Below are 14,723 nucleotides of genomic sequence, written 5' to 3'. Positions count from 1 at the left end.
TTGGAGGCTGAGATAGAAGGATCACAGGTTTGAGGCCTGCCTTAGCTACTTAGTGAGAACCTCTTTCAAAATATAAATAAATAAAGTGAACAAAAAGTCTGGGGTGCAGCTTAGAGGTAGAATGCCTCTAGGTTCAATTCCAAGTATAAAAAATAATTTATCCCTCAGTTACTTAACACCACCAACGTTTAATTTCTGTTCACATCACATATCCACAGCAGGTAGAAGGGCTTTTGCACATTGGGATTATGCAGAGACCCAGGCTGAAGGAGATCCCATCTCACCACCAAGCAGAGACGATGGAGCCAGGTGAGTGGAGCCTCACTTGTAAGGCTTTGCTCTTAAGAGACATAGGTCACTCCTGCTTACATCTCATTGGTGAAAACTGGACACAAGACACATGTGCTTTCCACATGCCCAGAAGGACGACAGGAACAGAAGATCATGAACATCCCTCACTGTTACTCTATTCATCCAATAAATTGAAATGTTGGAAAGAATTTGAAAAGCCTTCTCTGGATTCTTCCTCAGGAAGACATTTTTTTTTTTTTTTTTTTTTTTTTACAATATGCTGATCCTTCACCCACGGGCAGCTCTCCTGGAGCCTTTTGGTGAGGGAGATTTCATGACTTCTCAAGGTGGCCATTTATTTGTGGACAACGTCTGCTTAAATACAACCTCTTAGAGCCCAAGTATCTGGAGCTTGGTCTAATCCTCTGCCAAATGGCTGTGTAGCCTTGGGTATGAAGATCAGCTTGCTGAATCTCTGTTTTTTCCTTCTGTAAACTTATTCGAAGCTGGATTGAGGAGTAAATAAAACGCAACAATGCCTAGAAAGCCCCCGGATGATTGGCGCAGCATTGAAGACAAAACCTTGCACTCTTGCTCTCACATAGGCTGCAGCTGAAAGGAATATAAAAAAGTACAAAAACTGGCATATATAAATATACATATATATATACACATATGTTTGTATACTATTAGTGTCCTGTTACTTTTAGATAAAAAATATTAAATGACCATAATCATAATTTGAAAATATGTTTTCATCCTTTTGAACAAAGTGAAAAGTCTCAGAAATGCAGTGGCAGAGGTCAAGGTTTATGAACTGCTCAATCATATTAGGAACGTATTTATTGTAAAAATAGGTGGGTTTTTATCTTTACCTTTTTTCTACTTGTAGTTCACTGGCTGGAATGCACCTTCCTCCTATTCTTTGCTGACTCTGAATTATTTTTCATGTCTCACTTTTTTTCCATTTTTTACTGCCAAAGTGGCCTATTTTTACCCCAGAGAGTACAATTTATCACCGAGGATTGCCTACAACTTTAAGTATCTTGGGCTGGTTTCTGAATATCATCGTATCCACCTCACCTTTTCAAAGGGACAGAAGGGGAGAATATATAAAGTGAATGTCCTAGTGTCCAGCACTTAGTAAGTCCTCAACATATGGTTCCCTTCTCCGTCTCCCCTGGGTGATCTTGGAGGACAATTGGACCTCTGGTTCTCACTGGTTAAACTCAATATGCTAAATGAAATTCAGAAACATGTCGCTTGTCATTGCCCTTCATAAAATATTACCGTCATTCCGGACAAATGGCTCGGAGGACATCTGGTTATTCTCCGTGAGTTATGATGATGTAGCAAAGCAAAGGCTATTTGAAGGATGGCTAAAGGCATTCAAGAACAGTGGGTAGACAGCAACCACGATGAGGTCAAGAGAATGCCATAGAGGAAGGGGGCAAATAGCTTCCTAACTCATTTTTGTATACATAAGCTGATTCAAATAGTGCTTCCTTTCACAAGTGCTTTGCTGATTGAACCAAGGTTTTGCACTTTATTAATTGGACGATGAGTCTGGAGAGCTTCCACGGCAGGATCAAGGCTCTGGGGCTGCAGAATGACTTCTCCTGTGTCTCACTCACTTTGGGATGGTCAGACTTCCTTTCACCCGACTGTTGCATCAAGAATGAGAAAGTTTCCCAAATCCTCTCCTTGGGAGATGGCAGTCCAAAAGAGACAGAATGCTCCTAAGATTACCTCTGACCCTTCTAGTTTGTCTTGTGATCTGCTTTAGCTGCAGGTTGACCGGTTTTATTCAGATTCACAAACAGTTTAGAGCTGAGATTTGGATCCAGAGGCATGAATATGCTGGGTGTTCTTAATTCATGGGTCAGTTGGTTCCAGAAAGCAGAAAAAAGAATTCATGCTGAGTGTTGTGTGCTGCTGTAACATTTAAAGGACTTATTGGATATAGAATGGTCGCAGTCTAGACTGTTAAAGTGCCCCTAACCATCCCTGGGCTCCTCCGTGGTACATTCGTTCTCCCTTCTTTTTCTTTAATTGACCTCTGAGAGGACATTGTTATGTGTTACTGGTACATTCCAGGACACTTAAAAAGGGAATTAAAAAGCTCATGTGTTGAAAGCATGTCTCCAATGTCCCGAGGTCCAGGGGTGGGGAATGGCTTGAAGTCGTGGGTGGGTCACTGGACATGTAGCCTTGAGGACTCTCTATGTCCCTGGCTACTTCCTGCGCTTTTCTGCTTCAGCTGCCATTACATTGGGAAGCTTGTCTCCACCAAATTATTCTACTACCATGATGTCTCTGCCTCGCAGCTGGCCAACTATGGACCAAACCTTGAAATTATAAGAAATTATAAACCTTTCTTTCTCTAGTTGCTTTTATAGTATTTTGGTCATGGTGATGAAAAAAAGAACTTGACCAAAACAGATGCTTTCTTCCCTTGCCAATGAGAATTAGCCATTGGCTTCCAGTGAGAGCTTGCCCTCCCTTTCCTAACCTGGATATGAAGGGAAGGTCTTACTTCCAGAAATGACATGGTGTTTATCATTGTGTCTCATTGAGGGCATGTCACTTTTCGTGTTGCATGACCTGTGTCTATCTCCATGTTGGATTTCCTGTTACAGAATGTGGATCTCTTGAGGGTGTCTTTGATTTATCTTTGAATCTCTCATAGTATGGTATGTCCATCCACGCTACAGTCGCTTAAGAAAATGCACCTGGAAAGAATGAGGCCATCTAACATCATTGGATTGGCTGAAATAAGTTAAGGGGCTTTGAGAAAGCCCACACGAACCTCAGCCTATAGGCTACATTCTGCAGTGACTAGGATGATCCATGCCATAAAAGGTCTATTTTTTTTTTGGTGGTACTGGGGTTCCTGGAAAACCTTCTACCTCCAGTCTACACTCCCAGACATCTATTGTTATATTTTTATTTGGAAACAAGATCTCTTAAGCCAGCGTGGCTGGCTTTGAACCTGCACGATCCTCCTGTCTCTGCATCCCAAGCATGGGAATTACAAGCTGCGCCACCACGCCCGGCTGAAAGGTCTATTTTTAAGTCTGTTTTAGTTTTCTCTTCTGTTGCTGTGACCAGAGTACATGACATGAATAGTACAGAGGGGGAAGGTTTATTTGGCTCAAGCTTTCAAAGGTACAGTCCATACTTGGCTGACTTCAAGGCAGACATCATGGCAGGACAGCTGCTCATCACATGGCAACTGGAAAGCAGAAAGAGCGAGAGAGCGAGAGAGCGAGAATGCACCAACCACCGGGAACAAAATTCCTTCCTAGGACATTAGGCTCTAGTGGTAGTTCTGATTAAAATGACCACCGCTTAACTGAACAGCACGTGGAGCTCAGCAAGGCATATTATAAGTGCTCAGCAAACTCAAGCTATGTGACTGAGTTGGTGGTAAAATGTACCTATCGGAAACAAATATCTCAGAGTGAAACTGAATAAGATACTGCACACTCAGCTTTTTTCTTGCCTCTTTAAAAAATGTTCAGGAGTACTGATGAAAGCCAGTGGTAGTTAAGTATTCACCACTCAGCTTCCTAGGGAAAAGCATGGAATTGTAGCCTTTGTTGATTTCTGCACCGTGGCTGATTTCAAGGTGCCGGCGTGATGTCGCTGGCCTTAGTCGAGAGGGGAAACATTTGGTGTGGGCTCTCCTCTCGCATACCATTCTCTAATTTTCCCCGGTCTTTTGGGTGGTGCTACAATGCTAGCAAACGAGGTTGGATGCAGTCTGGAAACTTGTATGGTCTCGTCTTCCGAGGCTAACGCAAGCCTTCCCACCAGCAAGTTGGACCCACATTTCCAAGTTCCCAATCCTCTCAGCTCTGGGCATTGTTCTGATCTTGTTTAATTCTTCTTCTGTCAACTAGACCCAGCAGATAACAGCACCTTAGACCTCAGAACGAACAGCGAAACTCCATGTGAGGTTCCTTCACAACGCACCCATGCTGGCAGAAGTGCAAGGAAAGAAAAACAGTTAAGTCTGGACTTCAGTATTGTGTGGGAAGGGACTTCAGTATTATGTGGGAAGCCAAAAGAAGCTCTGCTGAATCTGAATGGATTTGGTTTTGGAAACCAAACCAGGACCTACTTTTCTGGTTGTGTGTTGGCAACCACATGGGTCCTGTTGAAGCTGTGGAAGTCCGCACCTACCGCAGCTGCTGTCTTCATTCCTTTTCAGGCACACTGTCAGGATGCGGGAGACTGCTGAGGAGGGTGCAGTGTGTTACAAGTTTTCCTCAAAGCATCAAATCTGGAGCTAGTCCTGGGATCAAGGACTAGCCTTGTGACCTTTCTCTGTGCACCCTCAATGTGCTATGCTCATCTATAAAGGAGAAATAATGACTATGATGATTTCCTAAAACAATCATGAGATTTTGATGGGAAAATGCATCCAAATCCCTTAGCACCCCAGAAGTTCGAATTGCTCAATTGGCAATGACTAAGTACCCCAGGGTGCGCCAATAAACATTAGAAACTTCTTGATATCTTTCTGGTGTATTCTGCTTTGGTATTTTGTTGTTAGCCTGAAGCTTCATGTCTGTAAAGGAAATTATAGTATCTGAACTGATGATCAGCATAGTTCCATGAAAAACATCTGATTTATCTTATCATTGTCCAGTGCATCCAGGTGCTCGCTGCTTCTTGCCTAAGAGGATTCTGGTTTTTTTTTTTTTTTTTTTTTTTTTGTGGTACTGGGGTTCCTGGAAGCCCTTCTACCTCTGGGCTCCACTCCCAGACCTATTTTATATTTTTGAAACAGGGTCTCTTACGCCAGAGTGGCTGGCTTCGAACCTGCGCGATCCTCCTGTCTCCACCTCCCAAGGGCGGGGATTACAAGCGTGCGCCACCACACCTGGCGTGAGGATTCTGTTTTTATTGCCCTTTCTGCTGCCCCATCTCTATGGCCAGGACTGAGTTGGGGGTTGTCATAGAACAGAGACAGCTCAGGCTGAGCTCTTCCAGAGACTGACACAGAAGTTCTTAAAGGAAGGAACCATGTTTTCCAAATATGGACCCTTAACTGAAGCTTTTTGGGAGGCAGAACGGGAATGAGTTGCATCAAAGAGGGTCAATTAGTAGTCACCGGTGGTGGTTGAGAATTAGAGTTCAGTTCTACTTCATATCTGCCTTTCTTCCAATTACACTACACTGTTCATCACCTATGGTGGTGGGGTGATCTTGTTCACAATTCCACTGCTGTCCTCCTCAATTTTATATGGGGAAGTTTGTGTGGTAAGTGCTGACTCACAGGAAAAGCAAATCACCTGGAATCCTAAAAAGGCCACGCTTCACAAAGTGGCTTTCTCTCAGGGTACATCATGAGGAAGGGAGTTGGCTTTACAGTAGAGGTACCTGAAAACAATTCAAGGTCAGTATCAAGGTCAACAGAAGCATTGATGTACAGTGATAGATGTACCTTGGATGTGATGGGATGAGATGCAATTGGTTCTTTGCCCCGTAGTCTCCCTTCCTCAAACCAATAATTTCTATCTTGTTACAAGGAAAATAGAAGAAAATCCCCAATTACAGGGAATTCTACAAAATTTTTGGCCCTGGCTCCTCCTTTGATGTCAGGGTCATCGAAAATAAGTCTTGAGAAACTGTCACAGTCAAGAGTAGACTTAAGGAGATATGACAACTAATTGTAATGTGGTCTCCTGGATCGGATCGTGGACCATAAAATAGACCTTAGGTAAAAACTAGGGAAATTAGAATAAGGCATACATTTTAATTAGCAATGATGTATCTATATTGACTAGTCGTTATAAGTGTGTTATGCGGGAGGGAACATTAGATGTACAATATATACAGAGAGCCAAGAGGAAGAGGCCAACAGAGTGGAGACCTGGTCGTAGATGGAAACCCAGCCAGGGACAGAACAGAGGTTTAGGTACCAGTTCCAGAGTGTTAAAGAGAAATACAACAATTAAAGATAACTGTGGAGACAAAAATATTTCCATCTTGTGCCTATTTTGTTCTGGTATTTCTGTTATCACTTAAGCCCTTTGTTATTATTTATTTATTTATTTATTTTTGGTGGAACTGGGGTTCCTGGAAGGCCTTCTACCTCCGGGCTACACTCCCAGACCTATTTTATATTTTTGAAACAGGGTCTCTTGGGCTGGCTTCGAACCTGCGCGATCCTCCTGTCTCCGCCTCCCAAGCGCGGGGATGACAAGCGTGCACCACCACGCCCGGCTCACTTAAGCCCTTTAAAAGTAATACTTTAGCCCGATGGTAGCACACGCTTGTCATCCCCGTGCTTGGGAGGCGGAGAAAGGAGGACCGCGCAGATTTGAAGCCAGCCTCACTGGCTTAAGAGACCCTGTTTCCAAATAAAAGTATAAAAAATAGGTCTGGGAGTGCAGCCCAGAGGTAGAAGGGTTTCCAGGAACCCCAGTACCACCAAAAGGAAAAAAAAGTACTTTCGGTCGGGCATGATGGCACACGCTTATAATCCCCGCACTTGGGAGGCAGAGACAGGAGGATTGTGCAGGTTCAAAGCTAGCCTTGCTGGCCAAAGAGACCCTGTTTCCAAATAAAAAAGTATAAAAATAGGTTCGGTATTGTAGCCCGGAGGTAGAAAGGTTTCCAGGAACCGCAGTACCACAAAATAAAATAAATATTTTATAGTTGGGCGTGGCGCTGCATGCTTGTAATCCCAGCATTTGGGAGCCTGAGACAGGAGGATTTAGGTTCACGGACAGCCTCAGCTACTTAGTGAGGCCCTTTGCAACTCAGTGAGACCCTGTTTAAAAATAAAGAATCAAAAATAGGGGTGAGAGTGTAGCTCAGAGGTAGAATGCCCCTGGGTTCCATCCCCAGTATCGCAAAAAACAAACAAACAAACAAAAAAACTTTATGTAGTTATTTTAAAAATTAATTTGTTTAATCACTGCTTGCGACGATTCTATACTATTGTTGAAAACAAGAATAAACTGGTATCTCAGCTATTGCGTAATAAAATTTATGGAAAATAAGAAGTGATGATTGTAGGGATACAAGTGCGGCCTACGTAAAACCCCAGCTTATGCGGGCACTGTTTTCAAGGCAGACACGACTCCAGCCACAGTACTTAGCTTGCAGGCTTGATGGTACTCGGAGGGCGCCATTCAAGGCTAAGCTCAGCTCAGCCTTAGATGTCACGTGCCCCGGCTATTCAGGGCTTTGGAAGATCCTCCCCCTTTTATTTGGGAACAGAATACCACGAGGCCCATTGTCTGCCGGGGCCTCAGCAGGACTGCAGGAGCTCAGGGAACAGATAAAGCTGCCAGCAAAACTGCATTTGAATTTGTATTTCTAGAGGTGGTTTAATACATTCATCTTTGGGAACGGCGTTTGCTTATCTATGATGTGCGCTCTCTCAAAATATCCCGCGTTTAAGTGCCTCCTTTCAGGTACCATTGGAGTTCACTGTAGTTTCTAATTATTTTTCTTTCCTACCATATTTTTTTATTAACTTTAAGCTGTTGAATCATATTGTTGGTTTTTTTAAAAAAATGATTTCCCACGTGCACCTGACTTCAGGCCTCAGGCAGTTCCTCTGTTCTTTAGATTCCATGCTTTACCGCATTCGCTGTGTGAGCTTCACTTTCTTAGGGTATATTTTCAAGTAATTTAGGAGGTCTGTGTTTTCTGAATGTTTAAAAATGCCTTTACCCATTCCTGATGGATAGTTTTGATAGATCTAGAATTCAAGATTTAAATATTTTTTGCATAACTCTGAAGACATGTCTCCATTATTTCTTAGCTATTAAGTTTTCTGATGATAGGTCTGATGCCAAACTGATTCTTCTTTGTAAATAAGCTCTTTTTTCCCCCCCATTTCCATAATACCTTAGAAGACATTATTTTTATTCTGGAATTCTGAGATTTCTTTATACTTTTTCATTTGTCTTGCTTAATATTCAATGGAATCTTTCAATCAGAAGATTTATTTTTTCTTTTGTAATTTTAATTAAGTCTTAATGAATTTCTTCCTTATTTTGGTGCTCAGGATTTAACCCAGGGGCATTCTATCTCCTATGTACATCCCAACCTTTTTTTATTTTGAAACAGGGTCTCATTAAGTTATTAAAGTTCTAAGTTGCTGAGAGTCCCACTAAGTTATAGAGGCTGGCCTCAAGCTTGTGATCCTCCTCTTTCAGCCTCCCAAGTGCTAGAATAACAGATACGTACTTTTCCTCTCCATTTTTTTTTTGTGGTACTGGGGTTCCTGGAAACCCTTCTACCGCCGGACTACACTCCCAGACCTATTTATATATATATATTTTTTTATTTGGAAACAGGGTCTCTTAAGCCAGCGTGGCTGGCTTTGAACCTGCGTGATCCTCCTGTCTCCGCCTCCCAAGAGCGGGGATTACAAGCGTGCGCCACCAGGCCTGTCTTCCTCTCCATTTTTAAAGGAGATGGCTCTATTGACCTTCATGGGTTGATCTTCTATGTTGCTTATTTTATCTCATATTTTCTTCTTCTTGATCTTTCAGAAGATTACTTCATCTATTCTAGTCCTTTTGTTAATTTCATCCATAGTATTTTTAATTTCCAAGACCTCATTTGGACCCTGGATGTTCCTGCTTTTATTTTATGGGTTCAAAAATTTGGGCATTTTGTGGGTTATGGATGCCCATCTTCTGTTTTCTGACATAGTTTTCCCCTTGGCTAAATAGTCAGGTTTGTTCATCTTCATTCTTCCGTGGTACCCGTGTTCTTTAAGCCCCCACTGATTCTTGGCTGAATGTTCCTACTGATGAACGAAAAACGTGCTGCTGATGCAGTCAGATGGCCTGGCTCTCTGGTGATATTGAACAGTTCTACTTCTTGACACAGGTGTTCTATTCTGCTCAGACTGCTAGAGCAAAATAGTTTAGACTGGGTAATTTAACAACGGCAGAACTGATGGCTCATAGTCCTGGAAGCTGGGTAGTGAAAGACCAAGGCCCTCGATTTGGTATCTGGTGACTACCTGTTCCTCGTAGGTGGGGCCTTCCTGCACCGGCATGTGGCAGAAGGGGAAACCAGGCTCCATCGGCCATAGGCAGGCATCTCACGACCCAGTCACCTCCTAGAGTCCACACCTCAATGCTGTTGCATGGGAGATTTGCTTTCAACATTTGAATGTTCTGGGGAGACAAAGATCCAGACAGTAGCAACAGGCCTGCGTGATGAAAGACTGGCTTCTCCTCAGGACACGTGGGCTTGGAGGTGGGCCGACCCCCTTCCTCCATGTACCTCTACGTTGTCATATGGGAGGTTTGCAATGGAGATAGACCGCTCACTCTAGGGCCTCTTGTTTTCTCCTGGCCACTCGGTCATTGCCCTTAGGGTCCAGTGCCCTGGCTTGAGCCTGCTAGCAATGAACCCTAAATCTAGTGGCCTAGATAGGAAAGTCTCCGTGTTTGAAAGAGGGATCGGCCACCCCTCCACCATGGCCCTCTTCCTCCTGTTCCTCTATTCCAGGGAGATGGCTCCAGCCTCTCCTACAATCTTCAGTGCTCTTATCACAACAAAGGCACCATCCACTCTCATTTTTCCCATCTATGTTTAACCAATCTAGTGTATGTACTTTATTTTTTAAATTAAATTGTCTATGTTAACTGACTGTCTTACCATCCCACCCTTATTTTCTTAACATAGCCCTGGATTTATTGCCTTTCGTACACTTATATGGTATTTCAGATGGGATTTATTTTTGAGGAAAAGAATGTAAATGGGTGTGTATCCTCCGCCATCTGGATTTGGAAACCCTTTTAATTCATTCTTGATAGTATAGTTAGCACTGAAGCATATGGCTCTCCTTAGCCCATGACTGAGAAAATGAAATAATAGTTTCACTGAATACTTTAATCAAGAGGGAATTCTTAGTGTATACTGGCTAGAAGGGTAGATTTAATTCCAGGCTCCCCCCTCCGTGAGCTAAGGTGTCTTGAGGCACAGTTCTGCAATCCATTGGATTAGGGATAATAATGGTACCTCCCTCCTGGGTGTTGTGAGGGTTCAAAGAAGGTTTGGAGCCCAGTACAAAGTAAACCCTTAACACATGTTCACTCTGGAAGTGTCTCTGCAAGGAAATTTTGCAAGAGTTGTATTGAGAAGGTTCAGTGTTGCCGGGCATGGTGACTCACACCTATAATTCTAGCACTTGGGAGGCTGAGGCAGGAGGATTGAAGGTTTCAAGCCAGCCTCAGAAACAGCAACTTAGGGAAACCTTGTTTCCAAAAACCAAAACCAAAACCAAACAAAACAAGGGTAGGGGTGTAGCTTGGAGGGAGAATGCCTCCTGAGTTCCAACTCCCCTACCAAAAATAGTAAATAAATATTAATAAATAAAAAATAAACTTTCAGCATTGCCCTATAGAAAGTTTTAAAAATATCTCCATTGATATACTTTCACTAAAAATCATATATGTGATCTGAAAACTGGCATGGTAGTGACAGATGAAGAAGGTCAGGCAGGAGGGCTAAGGCTGGCAAGAGCTACGAAGGCTGCTGGATGTGCCCTCCTCCTCTCTCCCCCGAGGAAGCCACAGCCCACCGTGGGCGAGACTGGGCTCCACACAGTGCCAGGGCCTGGTTTGTGTCAGGTCTCCTGATTCTCCATAGAAATGTTGGGAGACTCCCAGTACTTTCGAAGGCTTTGCGCTAGTCTTTCATTTAATTCTGAGGACAGAAATGTACTTCTACTATCCTGGGGATTGAAGCCAGGGACATTCTACCTCTGAGCTGCATCCCCAGCCCTATTTTATTTTTCCATTTTGAAACAGAGTCTCTCTAAGTTGCTAAGGCTGGCCTCATACCTGCAATCTCCTTGTTTCAGCCTCCGGAGTCCTGGGCTGACAGGCACGTGCTGCTAACACCTAGCTTATCTCTGTCTTACGAGGAGCACATTTAGGAGCAGAGAGGTTGAGTGTAGAGGCTGGGTCCTAAAGGAGACACGAACAGTATGAACTCCGCGGAACCTGTGCACCTTAAATTCATTTAGTGTTACTTGGTGACCAACGTGCAGACCTTCCATAAATCCAGCACAGCACGTTTTCCCTCCCACCTTAGAATACAGCATTATTTCAGATTAAAAAGTTGACATGAAGTTAGCAGGGCATGGCATATGAAAAACCTGAGATCTCTGTCCTTCTTCTTTGGGGACAATTGCTTCTTGAGTGAAAAGGTGGGCAGCTTCCTCCCCTCTTTGCAGGCTGCGGTGATGCACCCCAGTGACCTAGGATTTAGAGGCTTAAACAGTGAGGACTGCAGGTTCCAGACCAGTGCGAGTAGGTTAGCAAGACCCTGTTTCAAAATAAAAAAATAAAGCTGGGCCTGGTGGCACGTACCTGTAGTACGGTACTTGAGAGGCTGAGACAGGATGATCGCAGGTAAAGACCAAGGTGTGGTGACTTGGCAAGACCGTGTTTCAAAATAAAAAGTAGGCCGGGCGTGGTGGCGCACGCTTGTAATCTTCGTGCTTAGGAGGTGGAGACAGGAGATTTGCACAGGTTTGAAGCCAGCCGAGCTGGCTTAAGAGACCCTGTTTCCAAATAAAAAGTATAAAAATAGGTCTGGAAGTGTAGCCTGGAGGTAGAAGGGTTTCCAGGAACCCCAGTACCACCAAAAAAAAAAAAAAAAAAGTAAAGCCAGGCGTGGTGGCACACGCTTGTCATCTCAGCATTTGGGAGGTTGAGACAGGAGAAAGGCAGTTTGCGGACAGCCTCAGCCACTTAGTGAGGCCCTTTTCAACTCAGTGAGACCCTGCTTCAAAAAAAGAATAAAAAATAGGGCTGGGGTTGTAGCTCCGAGGTAGAATCACCCTGGATTCCATCCCTAGTACTGCCAAAAAACAAAACAAAACAAAACAAACCCCCCCCCAAACCAAAAACTAAATAAAATAATAAATAAGTAAAGTAGGTTTGGGAGTATCCCTGAGGTAGAATGCACCTGGGTTTAATTCCTAGTACCACATATTAAAAAAATTAACTCTTTTCCTTTTACAGGTTCCTGGGGTTGACCTTATGAAACGCGTCAGCATAAGATGCCATGTCAGTATTACCCAAATGAGCCGCGCCGCTGTCAGGTCAGGGAGTTGAATATTTCACCCCATGCTCTTCAAGCCCTTTGCATGGGCTCCTTCCTACTGTCCCACCAGGCTCACCACGCCGCCTTTCATCATGTCTGCTTAATTTAGTTTGGTTTGACTTTCAATGTCTAAGACTTCTATTTTCTGGTATAAATCTCTAGATATATTATGGACCAGTAGTGACCACTGTGTACACGCACTCTTTTGCTGCATGGTAATTACCACCGACCTCTTTCCTGGAGCCTCCTCTGTAAAGAGGCCACCTCTGTGGGGCATCTCTGCCTTCCCCTTTGCTGGAACCACCAATTTCTAATTAGGTGGGCTGTGCAGTTTTGCAGGTCAGTGCCAGGTGCCAGGTTTGCAGGTCAGTTTCTGATGGAAGGGGTTGCGGGAGGTGAGCTATCCACTTTGATGACAGAGCTGTGATGAACCAAGATAAAACAGACATTTAATTTCTTTCAGGCTAAACTAATCTTGAAGACCGAACTCAAAGTTGAATTATCTTACTTTTGGTTTCGGAAGGCAAATGGACTTAGTAAGTCCAACCAAGATTTGCTGTAATTTCTTCCTCTAACCATTGCTGTTTAATCAAATCAAAGACTCATGTGATAGTTCACTGGAGATGTTTTTTTACTGCCAAATAGGAAATATTATCATTCCAGCACTCAAGAGCATGTTAAGTCCGTTCTCGGCTGCCCACAGCTCAGGCTCATTTGAGAAGGATTCTGAGCATTTTGTAAACATCACTAAGTATCCATATCACTCCTTTGCCAATGGAAAATGATCCGTGGTGCTTAAAAAATAAAGAGGAAAACAAACAAAAAAGAAACACACACACACACACACACACACACCTATTAGATAGCAACACATTTTGAATAATGATATGGTTTGAAAACTATCACACAATGTGTGATTTTTTTTCTAATTAAACTCACACCCCTCTTGAAATAAAAAAGATAAAAGAAAACACAAGACAGACAGAAGAGGAAATAGCGTCAAGTGATAATTGTCTTTTCTTTGATTGTCAAATGCGAAATAGGTAATAGGAAAACAGCAACTCATCCAGTCAGTAAACTAGAGTATTGTTAATTACTCTTGGAACGCACACAAGTATTGACCTGAGGGTCTCTGAGGAAGGATGATCTACAACAGTGAATCCTCACCCTGTTCCAGTCAGAGGGGAAGCAGCAGGCCGGGGCTGGCTGGGTGCACGGGGCTGCCGGAGCTCTGGGGAAGTGGCAGGCTTTTATCAGTAGGTGGGAGTAGAGCAACACAGATGGAACTGGCCGCGCAGCCAGTCCCGAGATTTCTGTCTCAAACCTTTGTGCATGGGCTCCTTAGGCCATACAGCAGGGCAAACAGAAAAGACACACGAAATCCATGAATCAGACAGCAGGAACTTTCCAGACCCTGTCACATTGGGGCAGAGGAGTTTTAAGTTTTCCTAGACAAACTCTGAAAATAGCTTTCTAGCAATTTTTGCATTTATTTTGTACTTTATGACTTGGTCAGGGAATGGTAGGTTTATTTTTTAACTGTATTCCTCACTACGGCATTACGGGTCCTTTTTTTCTCCATTTCCTCTCTTGTCTGATTCTTCGCTTTTCATTTTGCCCATGATTCCCTTTGTAGGCGGTGTATTTCTTGTGGGGTGAAGTGAAGGTAAATAGATTTTTAAAAAATTATCAAAGTTCAGCCAGGTGAAGTGATGCACGCTTATAATCCCAATATGTAGGAGCCCATGCGTAGTGATGCACACCTGTAATCCCAACACTGAATTAACTGAGTCACAAGCAGATAAAACCAGTGAAAACTTTGAAACTTTGGTCCTGGAGTAGCCAATGCTTTCCGCTGGCAGACAAGATCACAGTAGGACCAATGGTCATTCAATGAGGAGGTAGAGAAGCGACACTTCCCTGGTTGACTTTTTTTTTTTGTTGTTATACTGGGGATCCTGGAAGCCCTTCTACCTCCGGGCTACACTCCCAGACCTATTTTTACATTTTTATTTAGAAACAGGGTCTCCTAAGCCAGCACGCACGGCTGGCTTCGAACCCGCGCGATCCTCCTGTCTCTGCCTCCCAAGCGCGGGGATTACAAGCGTGCGCCACCACGCCCGGCTCTGGTTGACTTTTTTGTCTCTGCAGTAAAAGGTCAGTTGTCACTGGTGACTGTCTAGGGTGCTTGGCGTAGGGGGAGTGGGAGCAGAATGTGAGCTGTGCGTGTGAACTGGGCTTCCCTCCAGTTTCCCAACCGATAGCACGCAGATGTGCTCAACTCATTAAGGCCACTTAAAAACAACACTAGTTTTACCTGCTTGTTG

This window comes from Muscardinus avellanarius, assembly GCF_963383645.1.
Source record: "Muscardinus avellanarius genome assembly, chromosome: 3".
Taxonomy (NCBI): Eukaryota; Metazoa; Chordata; class Mammalia; order Rodentia; family Gliridae; genus Muscardinus; species Muscardinus avellanarius.
This window is presented reverse-complemented; position numbering follows the sequence as displayed.